General features: G+C 38.0%; 1 pseudogene; it reads left to right on the top strand.

Annotated features, from left to right (window-relative positions):
- Nucleotides 1-16,632: 16,632 nt before the first annotated feature.
- On the top strand, nucleotides 16,633-17,403 carry LOC119251492 (adenosine receptor A2b-like; annotated as a pseudogene).
- The last annotated feature ends 4,818 nt before the right edge of the window (nucleotides 17,404-22,221 follow it).

Here is a 22,221-nt window from a genome sequence, read left to right as displayed (position 1 = left end):
AAGACTCATCTCAAGACGATAAACTTGGGAAGGATCTTTCAAGACATTTGCCTATAAAACTTCATGAATAAATATAAATTATTTTCTATTTGAAATTGTATATACCAAGTTGTTTTTATGAGTAGTTTAGTGATTACTTAATATAGGTTTAAAATCATTTAAAATTAGTGTTTAGAATAAATCAATTCTGTCTACCTAGGTGAACCACAGCACAATATATAGAGATTTCTCAATTATAAATACAAATGATTCTATGAACGTTACTATTTTAGATACCACATATAGATGAGATCTCGTGGTATTTGTTTTCCTGTGACTGGCTTATGTTGCTCAGCATAAATTTCCCCAGTTTTACACATGTTTTTACAAATGTCAAGACTTGCTTCTCTTTAAAGGCTGAAAAACATTCCTGAGTGTATGTGTGTATGTACATATCTCACATTTTCTTGTCCATTAATGAACATTTAGGTTGTTCAAATATCTTGACTATTGTGGAAAATGCTGCAATGAATATAAAGTACAGATACCTCTTCAAGATAGTGATTTCATTTCCTTTGGATAAATACTCAGAAGTGGAATTACTGGATCAATGATAATTCTATTATTAATTTTTTGCAGAATCTCCATATTTTAACCATAGTGAACACACCAATTTATATCCCCACTAATAGTGTACAGGGTTCCTTTTTCTTCACATCCTTGTCAATACTTACTGACTATTGGTTTGAGAATAGCCTTTCTAAGTGGTGTGAGGTGATAACTCATTGTGATTTTGATTTGAATTTCCATGACAACAACTGAAGTTGAGAACATCTTCTTATACCTGTTGGCCACTTGGATGTCTTCTTTGAAGAAGTATCTATTCAGATCCTTTGCCCATTTTTAAATTGGGATATTTGGGATTTTGCTATTGAGTTGTTTGAGTTTCTTATATATTTTGGCTATTAACTTCTTATTAGATACATGATTTGAAAATATCCTTTTCTCAGTGTGTAAGCTGTCTCTTCACTCTGTTCACTATTTCCATTTCTGTGCAGAAGTTTTTTAATTAAATGCAATCCTGTTTCTCTGTGTTGCTTTTATTGCCTGTGCTTATGGTGCTATATCCAAAAAATAATTGCCAAATCTAATATCAAGAAGTTTTCTCCTATGCTTTCTTCTTGTAATTTTACAGCTTCAGGTATTGTCTTTAAGCCTTTACTCCACTTTAAGTTGCTTTTGTAGATGGTGTAAAATAAGTGTTCCACTTCATTCTTCTGTATGTGAATATCAAATTTTTCCAATAGCATTTGTTGAAGATACTCTCTTTTCCCTATTTTATGTTCATTGTAGCCTTATAAAATACCTGTTGATCATAAATATGTGGATTTATTTCTGGGCTCTCTATCCTGTTTCAGTGGTCTATGTGTCTGCTTTTATGTTTGCACCATACTGTTTTGATTATCGTAACATTGTAATATATTTTAAAATCAGGATGTGTGATGTGTCCAGCTTTGTTCTTTTTCCTCCTGACTGTTTAGTCTATTTGTGATCTTTTGTGTTTCCATAAAATTTTAGGATTGTTTTTTCTATTTCCTTAAAGAATGTTATGGGCATTTTGATAGGGATTGCATTGAATGTGTTGCTCTATTTCAGTAGCATGAAAGTGGGGAAAGGGGTAAAACTATTAAGATGATGACAGACCAGTGTCTCTTGAGCACCTGAGCACCTGCCTCCTGGCTTGTAAATGGCATTTTCTTGTATCCTACAAGCATATAGCAGAGAGAACAAGAGTGAACACTCATGTCACTTCTTATTCCCATTCATGAGAGCTCCACTCTCAGAATCTAAATACCTCTCAAGTCCACACCTACAAATCCCATCACATTGGGGGTTAGAATTTCAACCACCAATGTCTCATCCAATTTCCCTGTAGTTCTCCTTTTGGGTATGTAAATAAAACCCTCTCTGTGCAGACAAAAACCCTCCATTCCTGCTGAAGAAGTGCTTTCCTGAGTTCATTTGTCTCTTTAGATCTACCCTTCAGAATCAGATAGTAAACAACACCCTGAGTGCTTTTATAAGACCTCTTTTGCAGTTACCTGGGGAAACCCAAATTCTGCTAATGAGCAGCTAACACCTACTCAGATAGGCAACTGGGTCAAAATGTTAATTACTGTCCAATAGCCACATTTTCTTTCTCTCTCCATTTGCTCTTTCACCTCTTCAGAGACTTTAATTGAGTTTGAATTTTCCTTACTGCTAGACTACTGTGGTGTTAAAAATAAGTTAGCCCTTTGCCTGTCTCCTGGGCACCTATGATCTCAGGCGTCATTGGCTTCTCTCCCTTTCCAAGTTAATTATATGCAGTGTGAGCTTGAATTTTCAAATCCATCTGTTTTCCCATCTTTGTAGACAGTTTATTTATATCTACTCTTTTAAGGAGAAAAAAGATATAAGACAGTTTCCTCATACTTTAAACATTTTTTCAATGCAATAGTTATATCTTTTAGAATAAAATTGTTGAGAAAGAATTTATTGCACAGATACTCTGTGCCTAGGCACTGATGAAAAACTGTCCAATGCATCTAGGATGTCTCTGTTACTCTCTCCTCTGTGTACCTATCACAATTTATAATTGTGTACTTATTTATGTGTTACATTTTTGATACTAACTGCACTGTAAACTCTGCAAGGACAGGGAAATGTTTTGTTTTGTTATTTATATCTGAAACTGAGTATATTGCCTAGAATATGTTACGTGCTCAGTAAATATTTGTAGAATAAATGAAGGAAGGAATCAAGATTCATAATGACTATAGTAATTTAAAGGCTCTCAATCTTTTCTTTATTATCATCAAAGGTCATTTTATTAATTTTTACTTTCATGGATGATGCTATTTCAGTTACCTATTGCTGTGGAGGAAATCATCCCCAAGTTTACAGTTTACAATATCAATTTTTTTATTTTTTACAATTCTGTGGGTCCGCAGGGTGGTTGCTCTGTTGCTTTTACCTAGGTCACTCACTTGGCTGTCGATGTGAAACAATCAGCTGAGCTCTATAAGTTCCAAGCTGGGCTGGCAGTTGCATGATGTGGAAAATTTCTCACTTTCCTTTTAACCTTATTTATGGTATTTCTGATGATGTCTTTCATTTTTTATGTAGGCAGACCTATTGGCCTTTCACTTTGTGGTTTCCTCTAATGCTTTTATGCTTTATGAACTCCTTTTCCATTCTGAGATGATTTTCAACATATATATAACTCAAAATTATTGTAGGGGGTATTTATTACTTTGGTTAATATGTTTAACTTACACAAAGAGATTGATGCCTCATGAGAACAATTCGAGGACTAATTGATATGGTCTGGCAGTCTCTGAGAACTGAGACTGTGAGACAATGGAAAGAATATTTTTTTCCTTATAAAGAATCTTAATCTGAGGTGAATCCTCTGAATCTGTAAAAGTCATTGTGGACTTCTCTGTTTAGGGCCTCAAAGAATCTGGGACTGCAAAGTGGTTAAGAATCACTAGGAGTTCTTTGAAGAATTTCCTGTTTCACACTTATTAGATTTCCCAATATTCAAATTGCAACAGTTTTTCTTCAAATTCAGACATGGCAAATGTCAAACTGCTTCTGGGGGTGTCCAACACCAGACTGTGACTGAAAAAAAAAGTCCTACAGAAAAATGGGGGGTGGGTCACAGAACTGAGATTGTAGCAAGATTTCTAGTACAAAATGTCATCCCCCCAAGCACACACACAAATGAAGACTAGGCTAAGAAGTCAGTGACTAAAGTTTTTAAACTGAAGGATAAATTCTATACAATCTTTTCTGAAGTTGCCATCACAGTGAACTCAAACACTGAGGTGCCTTCCTCACATGGGTACAGTGCATGAATATGTCAGTGAAAAGTCAATAAATCATAAATCCTTATATGTCAATCTCTTCACATAATTTAGACTTATATAATCTCCCAATTGGATGAGACTTTACAAGCCTATGGCCCATTTTCTCCAAAATGTCTCCAACAACCAGTCACCAAGTAGTTAAACATTTCTATGATTAAACATTTCTAGGGGTGGGGAACTCTTTGCTTTTTAAGACAATTCATTACAGAATTTCTCCCTCCAGCCCTATTTCATGAAGATCTACGTTTTCCATTTATCTTACTGAAACAATGGAACCCATGTAATCAGACACACCTGCAGGAAATCTGCTGAAACATCTTTTCAGCCTTCTTAAATGCATGAGCTGAGATATAATCAAAACAGCATGGCTCTGCTCTGCACTGATCCTTGCAGAAAGGTTTATGAAACAGTGTGAAATTCTGAAAAAAGAGTGCTCCTTAAAATGAAGGCAGAATTTAAGTTGTAAAAATCATGCAGTGAAGTTCAAGCTATACTGGTGCTTACACTTTCTAACTTGGGGGAACGGATAGTAGTTAATATCTGTGTAGGTGATCCTGAAGATATACTGTCAAGTTATTATAGTTCCACAAAAATGGCCAATCATTTTGAAAAAGCTAAGCATCTGGGCAGATATTTTCCATTTTAACTTGGATAAATTTCCCAATGCCCAAACAAGCTCTCTTGTACACCAGATTGCAACTGGAAGAAAAAAAAAAACAGAGACATGGTCGTTGAGATTCCTATAGAGCAATGGGAAAGAACTGAGTATGTAGTAATTTTCTAGTACCGATGTGCAAAAACACATATGAAATATCTTCAATATCTTTAAACACTTATTTTTTATATAATGTTACTATTGGTCCAAAAATAGTAGGTGTGGGGGTGTATATCAGATGTAGGAATTAGCATGTTAAGTTCTTATCACTCACAGAAATAACGAGAGGAACATTCAATCTAAAATCTCATGGAGAGGCAGCACTCAAGTAGGCTGAACTCAAAGGCATTCTCACCACCACCTCCAGGTCCCTAAAAAAAAAGAACTCTGCTCTAGTTAAATATTTCTTCTGAGTCTTGTGCTCTGATTTAAATTCTTTCTATAAAGGGTTTTGGCATATAGCTTTTTTTTTTAATGGTTATCTGTTCTTCATAATATATACTAGTAGTGCTTTTCAAGTTCAGTGCACAATCAGTGAGCCATGAAACCAGTTGTGCAACTCTTGACTAGCTAGTTTTCCTTTTCCCCTTAATTCATAGAACACAGCAGTTGTGCATACATGCTTGTGTGTGCAGTGTGTGCACATGCATGCTCTATGGTATGATGTAAAACGTATCTCTTACTCTAGCTCAAAGTCAAATTCATTTGAAAGACATAGATAGGTAGGTAGATAGATGATAGTCTCATGTATTTAAGAAAATGGTTGTTCCTATCATCAAAACCTGGACATGATCTATTTTCCTTAATAGTTTTTTCTGCAATATGCTATATTTTTAATGACTTGGTTAATTTTCACACCTCTCCTGTGTTTTGAATTTATATTAAGAATTGAATTTAGGGCCTCCCCGGTGGCGCAGTGGTTGAGCGCTGGGTTGCAAAGCTGCACGCAGCCTCTGTGGCGCCTGTTCGATCCCTGGCTGCTCCCCGGCCACTGGAGGAGGGTCCCACATGGCGCGCAGACCTCTCCTGCCGCCCGCTGCTCCCCTCAGCAGTGTACTTCGGTCCTTCTGCCTGCTCTGCTTCCCGCTCTGGTGAATTCTCTCACCCTCCCACGCTTCTGACTGTACCCAGTGCATGTATAAACAAACAAACAAACAAACAAACAAGCAAAAAATAAATAAATAAACATGCCTCTATAAAAAAAAAAATTTAAAAAAAAAAAAAGAATTGAATTTATATTAAATGGTGTTGTCAACTTTACCTCAAGGGCATGGATTTCTACAAATAGTAACTTACAATTTTTATTTGTCTAACCAAAGATTTTTCAAGAACATAAGATTTCAGAGTTTAAGAATGAAATGTTAAAGGTAATTTATTTCTGATGGCAAGAATTTAGAACAAGTCAAAGAATAGATTTAAAAACCATAAAATAGTCTAGAAGACATGCCTTCTCAACTTTCTCCTCTGTACAGTCAACTCTCGGTTATCTATAAGTAGACTATCTGATATGAATTATTCACGCATAGTTCTCATAGACAAAACCAAGGAATGCACATATATTCTCCATCACCATGCTTCTCTTGCCTCTTTGGCTTGGACATAACATGCTGAAAACAGCCCAAAATCCAAGCTCTTCCATGTCTCATTTGCACAATTGAACCTCTGATACTGGCCAACCCCACTTCCCACCCTACTCCTACCTGTCTATCCCTATCAAATAGATTTTCATTTATTTAAGAAACGTTTTTGTTCCTAGAAAATAGGTAAATTTGGGGCAGTATAGGGTTTAAGTATCTTATTTGCTTACATCACACTTTCACCAATAAATCCCAGATAACATCACCATGCATTTGACTGTGGAGCCTCATGATAAGTTATAAGCTTTATTTAGCAACTGTGGGACTTGCCAAGTACAATAAATCTACCTTGTGTGTTGGTCTAAATGTGGTTGCAATTCCCTCAGATCATGTAGACACTCTGACAATTCTTAAGAGACTTGTGGGGATAGGGAGTGTTGTGATTAGTTAACTATATAGTAGATAATATAATGATATGCTTAAGGCATAGAGTCAGACTCACCCAGTTGTTTTTTCTGTTATTCCCTCAATTCCAGTGGATTTTCAAGACTACATCTGACTCCACTGACAGCACAAAAGAAAGAGCCTTTTAATTGGAATTCATGGGAATGTGATAGTTTCTATTTTCTATATTGATAGACCAAAAGTCCCAACCCCCACCAGCAAAGTGATGTAAAGCAGATCTAAGTGTTCATTGACAGGTACTGAAATCACCCAATCAAACTGCAGAGGCAGAAAAAAGTAAGAAAAAGACACAGACTTTATGGGGAACAGTTATTGAAGAAAGACTTGATAAGAGATGTTAGATAGTAAAGGTGCCAAAGACCCACATTTCAAGCCAAATGGATAAATCTTTAGAAAAATAATAAGTTCTGGTGGTTCTCTTGTCACACAAAAGCAAATTGTTTCCAAACCAGTTTTCAGTAATTCACTGGTTACAATAAAAATACTTCAAGTAACAGACAAAAGCAGAATGAAGTCATGTGCTGAAGTGGCCATTTTTATATAATAATCACTCAGTTTTATGAAATATCAGCCCAACTAGTAAAGGGAAAAAATAGACAAAGTTATTTAACTGATTAGTCAAGCCAGTTTAAATAATTGACACTTGATTCTACACCACTTTCTTAGTTACCTTCAAAAAGAAGAAAGCAAGAATTCAACTTCACAGCATTTGTTTCTGATGTCAGTCAGGTCCAGTTCTACCCCAGCATTTCATGACCAACGTATGGTATAAAACAGGAAATGGAATATTCCAGGTAGGAGGGATTTCCATACTGGTGGCAGAAGGGACTAGCAGTTAGGACTCCCCATCAACTCTGAGGTCTCCAGGGATGTGCTGGAGTTTCTTCTCTTTTGAACAGCTCTTTTGAGCAGATGAGTAATACAGACTGAATCATAGACCAATAAGTTAGACTTTGAATTATACAAAAAGAATAACTCCAAAAAAAAGACTAGACTTTGGCCTGCGACAGAGCTTGCATTTTTATAATTCCAGGAAATGTGACTGTCCCTTGCCATTAAAGTAGAACATACTGACTATATTATCAAAATAATTACTGCCCCACACGCTTGACATGGGCTACAACATCCTTGATTGAACAATTTTCTGTAAAAATGTATCATGTCTCAGTTGTCATTAAGTCTACCTCCTTTATTACTTCTCCTCTGCAAGAAATACAGAACCATGGCTCTCCAGTTTATTACCAGAGCATTCTCCCCATGCTCCATGCTCACATCTCACCTGTGGGATTCTTGGCAGCACAACTCAACACCTCACCTCTTTTTTTTTTTATTTTATTTAATTTTATATATTTTTACATCATTTTTCATTTTTTGCACAATGTATGCATTTTTATCTTGGTTATAGTCCCCATAAAATTCCCACCCCCCTTATTTTGACTGTAATCCCTTCTACTCCCCCACCGCCCCGCCTCGTAATGTCTCTGGTTTATAGTTGCTTGGTTTTTGTTGTTGTTTTAAGATTTATTTATTCATGCATACAAGAACCGGGGTACAGTCTAGATGCATGGGAGGGTGAGAGGGTTCACCAGAGACAGAGCAGGGAACAGAACAGGCAGACTGACCGGAATACACTGCTGAGGGGAGCAGCGGGTGAGTCAGGAGAGGTCTGCTGCGCCATGTGGGATTCTCGAAGGCCCCCCTGGATCTAACTGGCGCTGCAGAGGCTGCGGACAGCTTCACAGCCCTGTACTCAACTACCTGTGCCACAAGGGGAGGCCCTATAGTTGCTTGTTGATTTTGATTTTTACTTTATTATAATTAGTCTTTTTCCTGGTCCCTTATTTAGGTTTTCTAAATTCCTGCTTTGAGTGAGACCATCTGGTATTTCTCTTTTTCTTTCTGGCTTATTTCTCTGAGCATGATCTCTTCCAGCTCCGTCAATGTTGCTGCAGATTGCATGAGTTAATCTTTTTTGATTGCTGAGTAATATTCCATTGTGTATATGAACCACATCTTCTTGATCTAGTCATCTATTTTTGGGCATTTGGACTGTTTCCATAGCTTAACTATTGTAAACAGTGCTGCTATAAACATAGGGGTGCCCCCTCTTACCTCCTGGAAGTATTTGCCTCTGGAAGCAGCACCAGCCAAAACACTGATGGCAATTTTGGGAGCAACAGCAGAAGCGCATTCCAAGCGCAGAGGCTGTAGAGCTAGTGGCTAGCAAAAGCAGCAACTGGCAGCTGGTCTCTCGGCGACACGCCCTCCTGTGTTCTGCTCCTCCATCTTTCCTCCAGCTTTGAACTGACTCCTTATATTAATCCTTCTTTGCTTGAAATACCTAGTTTCTAGTCTCCTTATCGGACCCTGACTAACACAGACAGTATTTGCCCGCATAGCTCATCTTTCTCCATTTGTACCTTATATTATTAAATTATGAATTAAAGGTTTAGTTGAAATGTACAGGATTTCTATGACTTTTATGGAATCAGGTACAGGCATATTTCCTTAACCCAACCCTTATTATATCATTTCCTAAGTCTTTCTCCAAGGAACATTTGGCCTTTAATATAATATATATTAGATATATAACTAATATCTATGTAATAGTATAACTGAAAGAACTTGGTGTCAAATTAATGAATTAGTCTTGATGTTGACTTTTCTGCTAAAAGAAAGACATCCCAAGTCACTTCAAAGAGGCTACTTAGAACACTACTATGTTTCAGCACGATGGCAAAAAGAATAAAGATGATAGTCTCATCCAACACACACATATACAGCAAAATAGCGCACAAATTAAAATAACAACCCCTAAAGAATGACTGTAAGACCATCATTTTTGCAAGTAAAAAAGACATGGCAGAGAAAGCTGGAAAAATGGCTATTTTGTTGGAAGGCTCCCGCGGCAGCACAGCCTAAGAGATGGAGGGATGGTTGAGAAACAGTTTTTCTTGGGGGCCGAAGGGCTCCCATCCACATGGGGACTTTAGAACTTGGATGGTGGATGGTATTCTGTTTTGTTTATTTGTATCTTTTAAAAAATTGTTAAAGAACATAAATCTTTCAAGAACACAACACATGATCTGGTTCTTGTTTTATATGGCACTACATTGAGCTCTATCTAAAGAAAGAGGATGCCTCTGCTCTGTGTCTGTGCTAAATGCCTTGTTTCTACTCATGATGACTTGGAATTATTCTTTCTCCAGCAGAGAAAAGCTTCATCTTTACAAACACATCTAAAAATATTATCCTGATTATATAAGCTAACTCTTAGATACCATAATAAGAAATGGTCATTTTTATAAGGAAACTTCACCCAGACAAATTATTTCTTAGTTGTATAACTCTCAAATAACTATCATATTGCCCTTTTTTACCTGAGAAGATCCAATTGATTGGTCTGAGAATTGAGGAGAGTCTTTTTACTCTTCTGATGATAAGAAAACCACTTAACAAAGAAAGTCCTTTATTTTTACCAGCCCAATATCTTCTAAAGAACCTACAAAGAGACCAGCTGTCAGAAGGAGGCTAGAGTGTTTGAAGATTAATTCTTCTGAATCAATTTAGAACACTAAGTGGGAAGTGGGGCAAAAGCAGACCATGTAAGTGAACATTAAATGAAATACAGTATAAACTTATCTGTGAGATACATGTGGACCTGGATCTATTGAAATAAATCTAAGTGTGTTTTAAGTTGAGGATGGAACCTTCAGTTTGATAACTAAAGCACACAAAAAATGTTTTATTTTATAAAATAACAATACTAGATTTTCCAAACCTTCATTAAAGTGACTATCAACCACATTGATGCCTGAGAATCAGAAATTATTCTAAGAGTCCCCAGAACCAATTACTGCCTTTCTTTGAGTTGCCAGATACCTTTGAAAGCAATCACTTGTGGCATGGTGACCAGATCATGCTCTTTGTAAACACCAGTTAGTTCCCATCAGTTAACCTGGTAGTGGGCTATTCTCAAACCCCAAACAACCACTCTGCAAATATGTTCTACTAGTCCTAAGAAAATGAAAAAACCAAAGAATTGTGGCATTCTAGAACTTCACTAGATCATAGAAATCTTTGCAAGGTATTAAAAGACTTATCCAAAGATTTGATCACATCAATGATTTGGGCAGACAGGATAACAACCCAGCCTCAACTCAGCTCATCCAGCCTCCAGCTCATGGATGAAAACCTTAGAAACACATTTCCACATCCAGGAAACTCAAAGCATGTCTAGCTCACAGTTAGTTAATAACACATCCCACTCATTAACTTTTCCTAGATCTTGGAAATCCATTTCAACCTGACAACAAATTCTCAGCTGTGGTTGACAATCAGTCTGGAAGACACTGCATTTTACTTCTGAATTCATTTTCAAAGACAAAATATGCCTTCAACAACCTGCCTATTTTTAAGAAAACTTTCACAGAGCTTTTACCCAGGTTGATTATCAAATCTAGCAATGCCATTATAAATTAAAAAAATACCAATGTTGATGGGTAAGCTCAAAAAGAGCTTACAACCTTAAATGAACACAATTTTATAAAACAATGTTTTAGTAAATGTAGCTTTTTATAACAGACTTTCTAGTCTACAGATTTTATATCTACACTTTGGATAACTATTTGAAAATCTCTTTGTTATGGGAAAGCTCTTTCCTTTGACTAGAAAGAGTTTTAAAGAGAAATAGGACTTTACAAAGATAGGATACAAGTAAACATTGGTTGAACCTAAACTAATTAGCAACAGATATGCAAATACTAATTAATATTCTCTTATCTAACAATAAGCAATGGCTAGCAGCATGCATGTCATCCCAAAGCATGGTGTCCACTGTGCCATTTTTCCAAATTTCTTCATTTATGGCCTTTAACCAGATAGTAGTTTCTGCTCTAATATATTTTCTACTTAAAGCTGAGGTAAAGCACACAAAGCTTATGAGTTTGTGTTTCTACAATCTCTCTTATTCCCTTTTCATTTTTCTAGGTCATCACCACCCCACAACAGGGACATAGGGAGAGTGCTAGGAATAACCTCCCCCACTGTACTGAAAGATGGACTCTCCCACTGAAGTCAGATTAATACTCAAAATCGACATCACAGCCTCCTCAGCCCTCTTGTCTTTTCACTTGGCCAAATGCTGCCTTTCCGTCTGGGTCAGGGAAGTCCATCCTTACTCCCCAGTGGCAACTGTCCCTTCTGACGTCTCCTCTCATCTATAGCCCAGACTGTTGACATGGCTTTTGTATGCCACAATGTTATCATTCATATTCACATTCCCACAATCTTATTTTATACTTTGACACATAGCATAGTGCCCTGTTTGGAGCAGGCAATTAATAAATCACTTGCTGATCTGGGCAATGAGTTAGCAAAAAATACTAGCTTTGGAGACGAATTGACAATTACCAACCTAGCTCCACCCTTCTGAGTCACAGCTCTCCTCTAGAAATGGAGGTCATCGCACCTACCCTGAAGGTTGCTTAAAGACAGGAAAAATGCCAAAGTGACAAGTACAATAGTAGATACTTAGTACTCAGTGGAGGTAGCTCTGTTGGTTAATGAAGACACAAGTTACATTACTAATAGTCATATTTTTAAGGACAATATCCATTAGTCATTGGTAATAATAAAGCAGAACTTGAATTTCTCTAAATTTATTTCCAATAATTGTCATTATAAAACAAAATGTTTGAATTATTCTCATTTGGTCAGTCAATATATGTATTGTATCTGTGAAATCTATAAAAGGAGCATTTTGTCAAAATTTTTATCTTATTTTACAGACTTTATTTTATGATACTATATTTCTTCCTTCCACTTTTTATGAGCTTACTTTATTACCCTGCAGGCAAGTGACATGTGATTACAGTTGAAAATTGTTCTACCTTTGATATGCCAAATTATAGTAGGGGCATTTTTAATCTTGGTTTTAACATCTACATGACATTTCAGTAAGGCATAGAGAAAACCATTGATTTTTCATGATGAAATTTTATTTTGACTTTAAAAGCTAGCAAAATCAAATGATCTATTGCCAATGACCTTTATAAATGAAAAATAGGAATTAAAAAAATTCTGTAATCTTTTGAACCAGAAAAATGACAAATAGGCCTTATGACAATGAAGGCATTTAAAAAGAAGTTGTTCTGTCAGCAGAAGCCTCCATTTCCCTGTCCCAAACATGTTTCCTGTAGGGACAAAATGCATTTTAAAGGCAGCTCCATTCAGGTTCCTAGCATCTCAAATCAGTCCTGTGACTGTGGAAATCTTAGTAACCCACTGGCTGACATGCAGAATCTCACTGTAGCTATAATCACTCTCCTTGACTGCCTTCAAGCCACTCACAGCATCTGCTTCTCACTTGGATTGTCCTCCCCAATTTCATTGGCTTCTCATAACCCTCATCCCCATGAGCCCATCACTCAGCCTCCACTCTTCCCTGGTCTGGTAGAGCTGTGCTTGGTTATAGAGCACTGGACTTCACATTGGATTTCACAGTGCCCCAAGATCTCCCAACAGTAAATACAATCTGGGTAGTAGATAAATAGTAGACAGATGAAGGAGGGAGGGAGAGAAAGAGAGAGAGATTCCTTCCCAATCTTTTCCTAAAGATTCTGGTTTAGAAGTTCTGGAAATAGTTCTAAGATTCTTGCTTTCAACCCAGGAAATACTTTTGAGCAGGTAACTGATTTTAGCATCATGTTAATTTGGAAATCCCAAACTCCCCCACTGCGGGCTATAGTCCACAAGGTGTTTTTCAAAACTGTGAATTGAACTCACCACTTCCTGAAAGTCCATTCTTTAATGTATCATTCCTTGGAGCCTCCCCCCTGTAAGTCACACATCTGAAGGTATCTGAATCTATGGTTTATAACTTCTGCTTTAGTTTCAATCTTTTGCATAAAATTTTCATTTATTAAGAAAAAGTAAAATGAGTGAAATAGTGTCTTCTCTTTTGCAATATATTCAGCATTCAAGTTTTTTTAATGCTTTTTTTTTTCCTTTGCTATGTTTTATTTTGTTTTTAAGAATGGCCTCTCTACACAGCCTCTGACAGACTATATTAGCCTTTGGGAAACACAGAAGGTGACAGCTACGGGAATTTGATAACACTGTGCCCCAATGCTGGAGTGAGCTGAGTTTTAGCTCCACAATATCAAGTATCTCGGGCTTTAACTATCAGGCATCATTGTCTGAAAGCAAAAGAAAATGGCATTGCAAGTATGGGCGGAAGCCATTAGTGTCCTGCGGAGCCGGAGACAATGTCCCCTCTGCACCCATTTGCAGTATTTACTCTAGGAAAAAGTGCCATCCGCTGTTCTCTACTCTAGTGGAGAGACTGGGTAATCCCCTTACCCTGAATAAAGCTCAGAGGATTGACCCCAGTATAACACACAGCCATTTCTTCCACAAGAGAGAGGATCAGCAATACTATTTTCTCACGTTAACAATGGTATCTTCTAGGGTTCAAATAAAATTGCAAAAAAACAAGAAGGAAAAGGAGGAGAAAAAAAATATGGCTCCCAGTGGGACATATTACACATAGGCACTAAGAATAAATATACAGATTCTCTTTCTTCATCCTCTTTCAGAGGAATGAAAGATTTGAGTCAATCAAGGAAAAGATGTCAACTGAGGTAAACGGGTTTTTTTTAAAGATTTATTTATTTATGCATACAAGAGCTGGGGTGTAGGCCAGAGGTGCAGAGGGTGAGAGGATTCACCAGAGACAGAGTGGGGAGCAGAACAGGCAGATCTACTGAAATACACTGCTGAGGGGAGCAGCAGGCGAGTCAGGAGAGGTCTGCTGTGCCATGTGGGTAGCTCCCTGGCCGGGGATCAAGCTTGTGCTGCAGTGGCTGCGGATAGCTTCATAGGTGGCATCTTAACCCCTTGCACCACCAGGGAGGCCCAACGAGGTATATGTTTTTAAACAAGGGTTATAATATCTCCTTTCCCAGAACTCCCCAAGAAAAATGCCCACAGCCCTGGAGTCTGGATGTTTCAGACTTTTCTCTACCCCAAAGCAGCAGAAGAGTGGAGTCACTGTAGGGGATTTAAAAATGAACATGACACAGTCTTGATCTCCAGGTATAGCAGATAAACGATATGCATCTCTCCTAAGATTCACTGCAGCAGGACCAGGGCTGGGCTACCCCGTGGCAGATTAGGTCCATGACGAGGACAACAATAAAGAAGGGCCACCAATAAAATAAATTTTTAAAACATCATCTTTGATATGTTTTATCTGGTTTTTGTCTTTAGCCTCAAAAATCTAGAAAGTTCTTTTGATTTCAATATATACTCAATATACAAATCTTCCATCATGGTAAAATTTCATATTTTTAATTTTTTTAATTAAAGGGACAAGTTCCCCATGGCGAAAGGTGGAACCATTTGAACAACTATAAGAATATTGGATTATATCCTAAATTATGAAATAAATAGAAATAAATAATTTACATTTATTTAAAAGTCCATAGCAAATATAAATAAATAATTTAATAATAAATGAGGGAAAAGGGACAAATCTACCATCCAAATAGTTCCAAATAAATTAGGTAGATCCTTTACTCTGAAGGAGGGGGAAAATACATAACTCTTTATTGTGTGCTCTGTGTGGTGACTTCCAACCAAAAACACAGCATCTTATCAGCCCACCCTCCAGAAGAGACCCAGAGTCCAATGTTGGATTGAAGAGCTTATTCCCCAGGGCTGAGTCTTGGCAGTAAAATGTCCTCAGTCAATAGCTCTCTATGGAACTGTCTACGCAGTCATCAATACTAACTTAATTCTAGACCAGTTAGAGAACGCTTCCATGTTCTATGTGATGGGTCTGTCTGAGAGTTAATATTTCAATCCAAGTGTATGTGATTTGGTGAACAGAAGTTGATGCCCAAAAGCTGCACTGGAACACATATTGCCCCGTTGTTTGCTAAGTCATACAACAGGAACCTGGGCTCTTGTTTTATGCTTTTAGCTGAAAATGATTCATTTATGGAATATCTTCTTAAGTTTTCATAATAGAAGCATTTCTATTTCTAATATAGATCATTCCTACATCTGCTAATGACCAAATATTCCTAAAAATTCTCCCTAGTTTTCAAGATAAACACTGTTCTGATGGTAACACAAAAATTTTATGAGGATACAAAAATTTTGGCTTCTATGACATTGCAATATCACTGAATGAGATCAGGCAAAAAGAAATCAGAAATTGTAATTATCTGATTTATATATTTACACTTAAATAATTCATACATGATTTAACCTGAAACGCATAACCACATATTAAATACCCACTCTGGGTCAGGAAGCATCTAGGCATTTTATATTCATGTATGCATTCATTAAAACATAGTTATTACTTCTTAATCCTCATAAAAACACTTTCAGATAGTTTTTCATTGTTCATTTATTTATAGTGTTGGTAAATATCTGTTGACCACCTACTCTGTGTAAGGCTTTATGGTAGGAATGGGATGCATAAGATGAATAATACATAATAATCCTTGTATGTGTGGAGTTTATGGCTTAGGGAAAGTGATGAATGTTATTAAATATGACATAATAAAATGTACTGGTGAGATAAAGTGATTATTGTATTTATTGCTGAGAGGAAAAAAACGTAGGGTCTGAGAGATTAGGCAATGTTCTGGCATCCTGCCGTATTTAATGCTACTAATACAGTGTTGGCAGCTGGGCCTCCCAAGCCACCTGGCCTCCCAGCTGCAGCCTGCTGTGCTCTCCGTGGGAGGACCCAACTGGAGCTGCTCAACATACTTTGGGACCCAAGCAGCTAGCTTATCAGTCTTACTTCTGAAGCATGATTTCATTGGAAGGAGTGTTCTATTTCTCAGGGCAATAAATCTGGTCCTGAACCCCAACCCTGAGTGTTCCTGGATGGTCAAACTGGTGACCAACCCATGTGAGGTTGGGGAGCTCCAGCTATGCCCCAAGATGCCCAGGCTGCTGCCCTGCTCCCTGTCCTGCCCTGGTAGGTGATACGAGTTTTCAAGGGGCCTGGCCATTGCACATGCTGTACATTGATGCACTCTGGGTGACTGACAACATGCTGGTGAGCGACCTGGTGGACGCATGGAGCTGGCTGCAGTCGCACACCAGCTGCTTCCTGGTGTACCTGGCAGTGGCCAACATAACAGTGGGGCTGTCCAACATTCCCTTTGCAGTCATCATCATCCTAGGCTTCTGCAGTGACTTCCACAGTTGCCTATTCCTTGCCTGGTTCTTGTTGGTGCTCACCTAAAGCTCCATCTTCAGCCTTTGGCAGAGGTGGTCCACAGGTGCTTAGTCATCTGCAGCCTGCTTATATGTAAGACTTTGGCCACTGGGACCTGATCAATGAAGAGTCATTAACTTTTGGATCCTTGCCCTTGACATGGGACTGACTCCATTCCTGAGGTTGGCTCAGAAAAGACAGTAATACCCCAAACTGCACTGAACCTCCAGATGGAACCAATTTAGGACCAGCCTCCAGTTGGAGATACATGCCAGCAAGTCCCTGGCCATTGATCATTGGGATTTTTGGTCTGTGCTGGTTGCCATCAACTGTGTCACTCATCTTCAGCTACCTCGGGCCAATGATAAACCCAACTGGACAAAACATGTGGCCATTCTCCTGTGATATGCAAACTCTGCAGTCAACTCCATTGTCTATGCCTACCAGAACAGAGACTCTCTACACATTTCACGCAAGTATCTCCTGGTATGTTCTCTGTCAGAGAGATATCTCAAGAGTGGGGATGGGCAGGTGGGCACACAGCCTGCTCTTGATGTAGACCCATGACCTAGGCTCTGTCTGGACTTTTCAAGAAGGCACGAATTCATAATAAACAAAAGGAGAGACCCTAACTGGCTGATGTTCACTGTGAAAAACAGTTATATACCTCACAAGCACACAGACTGCCCCTTTTGAGCACGCAAAGCAGTCATCACTCATGGTTGACATTACAGCAGTCTATGTCTACATCAATTTATTCATCTTTGTAGCCCTACATGAAAGTACTCATCTAAACAAATCTCTGTTTCTAAAAAGAAAGACAAAAAAGAGAAATGAAGAAAGAAGGGCGGAAAGATGAGAGAGAAGGAAGGAGAAAGGAAGAGAAGGAAGGAAGGGGGGAGAGAGGAAGGGAGGAAGGAAAAATATGCTAAATATGCTAATATACTCACAATTATAGTCAAACAAAAAAATACAATATAGCAACAGAGAGGGGAATTTTCATTCAAAAATCAAATACCAGGGCCTGGTGGCGCAGTGGTTGAGTGCTGAGCTGCGAAGCTGCCTGCAGCCTCTGCAGCACCTGTTCGATCTCCGGCTGCCAGGTGAGTGTCCCACATGGTGCAGCAGACCTCTCCTGCTGCGCCCGCTACTCCCCTCAGCAGTGTATTCCGTCGGTCTCCCTGTTCTGTTCCCCACTCTGTCTCTGGTGAATCCTCTCACCCTCCCGCGCATCTGGCCTGTACCCCGGTTCTTGTATAAATAAATAAATCTTTTAAAAAAATCAAATATCAATCTATTTTTACTCTGAAACAAAGTTATATCCCTCATTAAAATATGAGTACTAACTATATATAAGCATATCTGCCTCCATCATATATCAACATCATTGCAACTAATGTGTGTGGAAAATGTAATAACCAGGTTGACTTTGTAAATGTTCCTACTTTCCTCAAAAATAAAACCTCTCCCATTTTCAGTTTTGTCAGGTAAGTTACATAACTTATTTAATAAGATTATTTTAGACTAGAAGCTATTTTTCCTATAGAAAGTTGTCTAGCTTGACCATGACCTTAAACAAATACGTGGTCAGGGCTGAATTACTCATTGTGTGGAACATGAGTGCTTTCTGGCACCTGTTATAAAGCACCTGGCAAATGCAATCAGGCAAAGCATGACTTCCAGAAGCATGGAAATGTGTGGAGCATAGCTTTAGAATATTACAATACAGGGCCTCCCGGGTGGCGCAGCGGGTTGAGCATAGCGCTGTGAAGCTGTGCGCAGCCTCTAGCTTGGATTCAATTCGGGTCAGCCAGGGAGATTCCCATGTGGGTGGCAGACCTCTCCTGTCATGCCCACTGCTCCCCTCATTAGTGTATTTCAACAGCCTGTACCTCTGGCCTGTACCCCACCTCTTGTATAAAAATAAATAAATCTTTTTTAAAAAAAATAATATTACAATATAGATTGCTACAATTGTTCCCAATACATGAAAATTTTTAAATTGTGGTGAATTCCACAAAGAACGGGGGGAAAAGACACTTCCTCTGAGTGACTCAAGTTCCTAATTTGTTTGTGTCAGCATTTTGTAATATAAAAACTTGGGAATAACTACAGACTTCATCAGGGTGACCTTAAAATTTTTATTAATGAAGATTTAAAGCAACTACTAAGAGTTTCTATCACTTTTTGGTTTTATAGAATTTCTTGGTTAGTTGTCTGGAGAAAAGTGGTTTAATCATAGTCATTGAATTCTTTTGACCAATATCCATTTGAACCTACAGGTTACAGATCCACATCAAGCTGTGAAGACTCTGCCATCTATTCTAATCACCAATGGAAGAATAAAAAAATGCGATTATAAGATTGTTACCTTAACAAACAGTTCAGTAAGATAGAAAAACAGAGTCTCAGTTTATCAAATTTTCTTCCAACAAAATATGATTGGAAATAAGATAGCAACTTTGTAACTTTTCATAGTTTCCTCACATTTTTGAACCTACATTTATGAATCAGATTTTGATTTAACAGGCAGCAGAAAAATAGGCTTGAGAATATAAAAAAATCAAAATGAACAACTATTTCAGCAAGAAATTCACACTGAGTACTATATCCTCTTCTTTGTTGCTTTGTTTTGCTTTTAAACTGTTAATTGAGGTAACGACGATTTATAACACTGTATGTTTTAGGGGAATAGCTGGCATCAAATACATGTTATCACACCACACCCACCACCGAAGCACCAATGTTCTGCCATAGAGTGCCCTACCCCCCTGCTCCCACTCACCCCCTTCTGAGAAATGCCAAGAATTTGCCAAATATGAGTTCTGCTCATTCCATCATTTCTGATCTTTTCCAGAGTAGCTCTTCTGTCCTTTCATGACAACCATCCTAAGTACATTCTCATCTTGACTGCTAAGAATCACTTATGAAAGAAGTGTCTCATTTCCTTGGTCCATACTTGAAAAAGTCTACGTTGGCATTTGTAAATGGAAAACAGAAGAAAAAAAGCAAAATTAAAACCTGCCTGTAAATTACCATGCGCTTAATAGATGGGATAAAACCCAGTATTATCTTTTAATTAGGAAAAAAGCTGAGGAATTACATCAACTTTTTGAAAAAAAGGGAAATGTGTAATATTCATATAACTAGTCCTCATAATAAGTCTTCAAAAAAGGTATTATTCTCATTTTATAGGAAACAGGGGCTCACAGATAATTTAATAAATTCTTTCATGTCTCACAACTAAAGTATAAGCCTAGGTCTCTCAGTTCCCAAATGGTTGAGGAAATTGTCTGCAAAATTTGGGGATACTTTTGGCAACATCATAGCCCATGGTAGCCGGTTTATTGTAGCACTAGTTGTAGTAGTACAAGTTTTAGTAGCGCTCCTTATACTTCTTCAGATGAACCAAATGCTTTCTCCTTGAACTTCTACACATTTTTTTTCATCATTTATCTGGCTAGTTCCTACTAACTCTTTAGGACTCAGCTTAAATAGCCCTTCCTCTAGAAAGGCTTTCTCAAGTTTCAAAAAATGTGCCCCATAGACTCCCACAGTTAACCTTGTCACTGTTTTTGATAATTGCTGCCTTGGTATTCTTCACTGTGCTCTAGACTCCTTGATTGTAACATAATCCTAGAGAAGCTCCAACTTAGGTCTCAATTTTTAAATAGAGTCTAGAAATCTCCCTAATTCTGGCTTATGCTAACCTCTGAAATAGTATTAATATATCCCCCACTTTACAGTTGAGCCATTGTAATGGTTATGAAAGACTCTCAAGCTCAAACGTAAAAATCATCGTTTAATACACATCTCTTACTTTTCTGACAATGCAGGACTCTCTTACCCCTCCTACATATATTCAAATCTTTGCTGAGCATTTTTTCACACATTACAATCCAGCTATCACTTTTTTTTTCTGCTAAGAATTACTTAGAAAATAGATTAATCAGACTATAGGTGTGAAAACATAAGAAATGTGAGAAAAGTGAAATTTAATATTAAAGTCAAGCAGTGAATATTTTTCTTCATACTGAGTGTGCCTATGTGAATGTGCATGTGTGCACATGTGTGTGCCTGTATGTGGGAGTGCATGTGAGCTCCCCCGCATGCTGGATTTGCACACCAAGAAAGGCTTCGGGAACTACTTTCCAAATTTTCCATTATGTTACAGTAAAGCAAGCATTTTAAAACTCTTTTTGAGAAATTACAGAATAAAAGCTTCATTGAAGTTTTCAAGTGTTGATTAAGGTTAACTATGAGAATGATACAGGTAAAGCAACTTCAGTTAAGGGCTGTGCCAGCTTTTTAGGATTCATTTGTAAAGCAGGATATAAAACATAAGGTTGTACTCAGACCAAGTCACACCGCGGAAGCTGTCGATGCATCACGCAGCTGCTGTGGAGATTCTGGAGACCAGAAATCTGTTTTACAAGTCTTAGTACATCTCAAAATAGTGATTTCAAACTTCAGCTAATGACACATTAGGGTTCGTAAAATGAAGAGGATCAGAACTAGCATTTTAAAAATAAATAAAATTTTAAAAATAAATAGTAGAACATAGTCCTTTCAGCAAAAATATTGTTACATGTAAAGGTAGGTATATTATGTAGGTAAGTGTAAATGTATGTACACATGTACATAAATTCATTTCAGGAAGTTGTGATGAAAAATGTGTTCCTTGCTGTAATTTCCATGTGTTTTTTTTAAAGATTTATTTATGCATACAAGAGCTGGGGTACAGGCCAGAGGTGTGGGGGGTGAGATTCACCAGAAACAGAGTGGGGAGCAGAACAGGTAGACTGACCAAAGTACACTGCTGAGAGGAGCAGCGGGTGAGTCAGAAGAGGTCTGCTGTGCCATGTGGGTTGATCCCCTGGCAGACTGGGGATCGAACGTGTGCTGCAGCGGCTGCAGACAGCTTCATAGGTTGCGTCTTAACCTATTGCACCACCAGGGAGGCTCTTTCCATGTGTCTTTTTTAAGAAAGTTTAGAATATGCTGTGCTAAAATATATATTGCAAGGTGTTCAACACAGCAAGTGTGAACACACACGTACCCAACTGACTTCTGCTTCTTCACATTTTTCTCTGGGAGACATGATACTTTATTTAACAAGGCACTTCATTGCATGACTCATCACAGGCTGAACTTCTTAAAAAGTTGGAAACAAGGAGATTAAAATTTCTCTGCACAATGAAAAGCATTTTGGAGTTCTAGGTCGCAATCCACAGCAGAAGGAGGGGGTTCCAAACCAGATAGAAGCAATGGGGGAACCTCCATTCCCACCAGCCTTCTGACCCATTCTGCAGGGAGCAGCTGGCTCTGCACAGTCAGACTCAGACAGTGGCTGCTCCAAGACTGAAGGAATATGTTTGCCTAAAA

The sequence above is a fragment of the Talpa occidentalis genome, unplaced genomic scaffold (genome assembly GCF_014898055.3).
Source record: "Talpa occidentalis isolate TD23 unplaced genomic scaffold, MPIMG_talOcc4v2.1 talOcc4.2, whole genome shotgun sequence".
NCBI classification, from domain to species: Eukaryota; Metazoa; Chordata; class Mammalia; order Eulipotyphla; family Talpidae; genus Talpa; species Talpa occidentalis.
The sequence above is the reverse complement of the archived record's forward strand: the minus strand, read 5'-3'. Positions and strand labels throughout refer to the sequence as shown.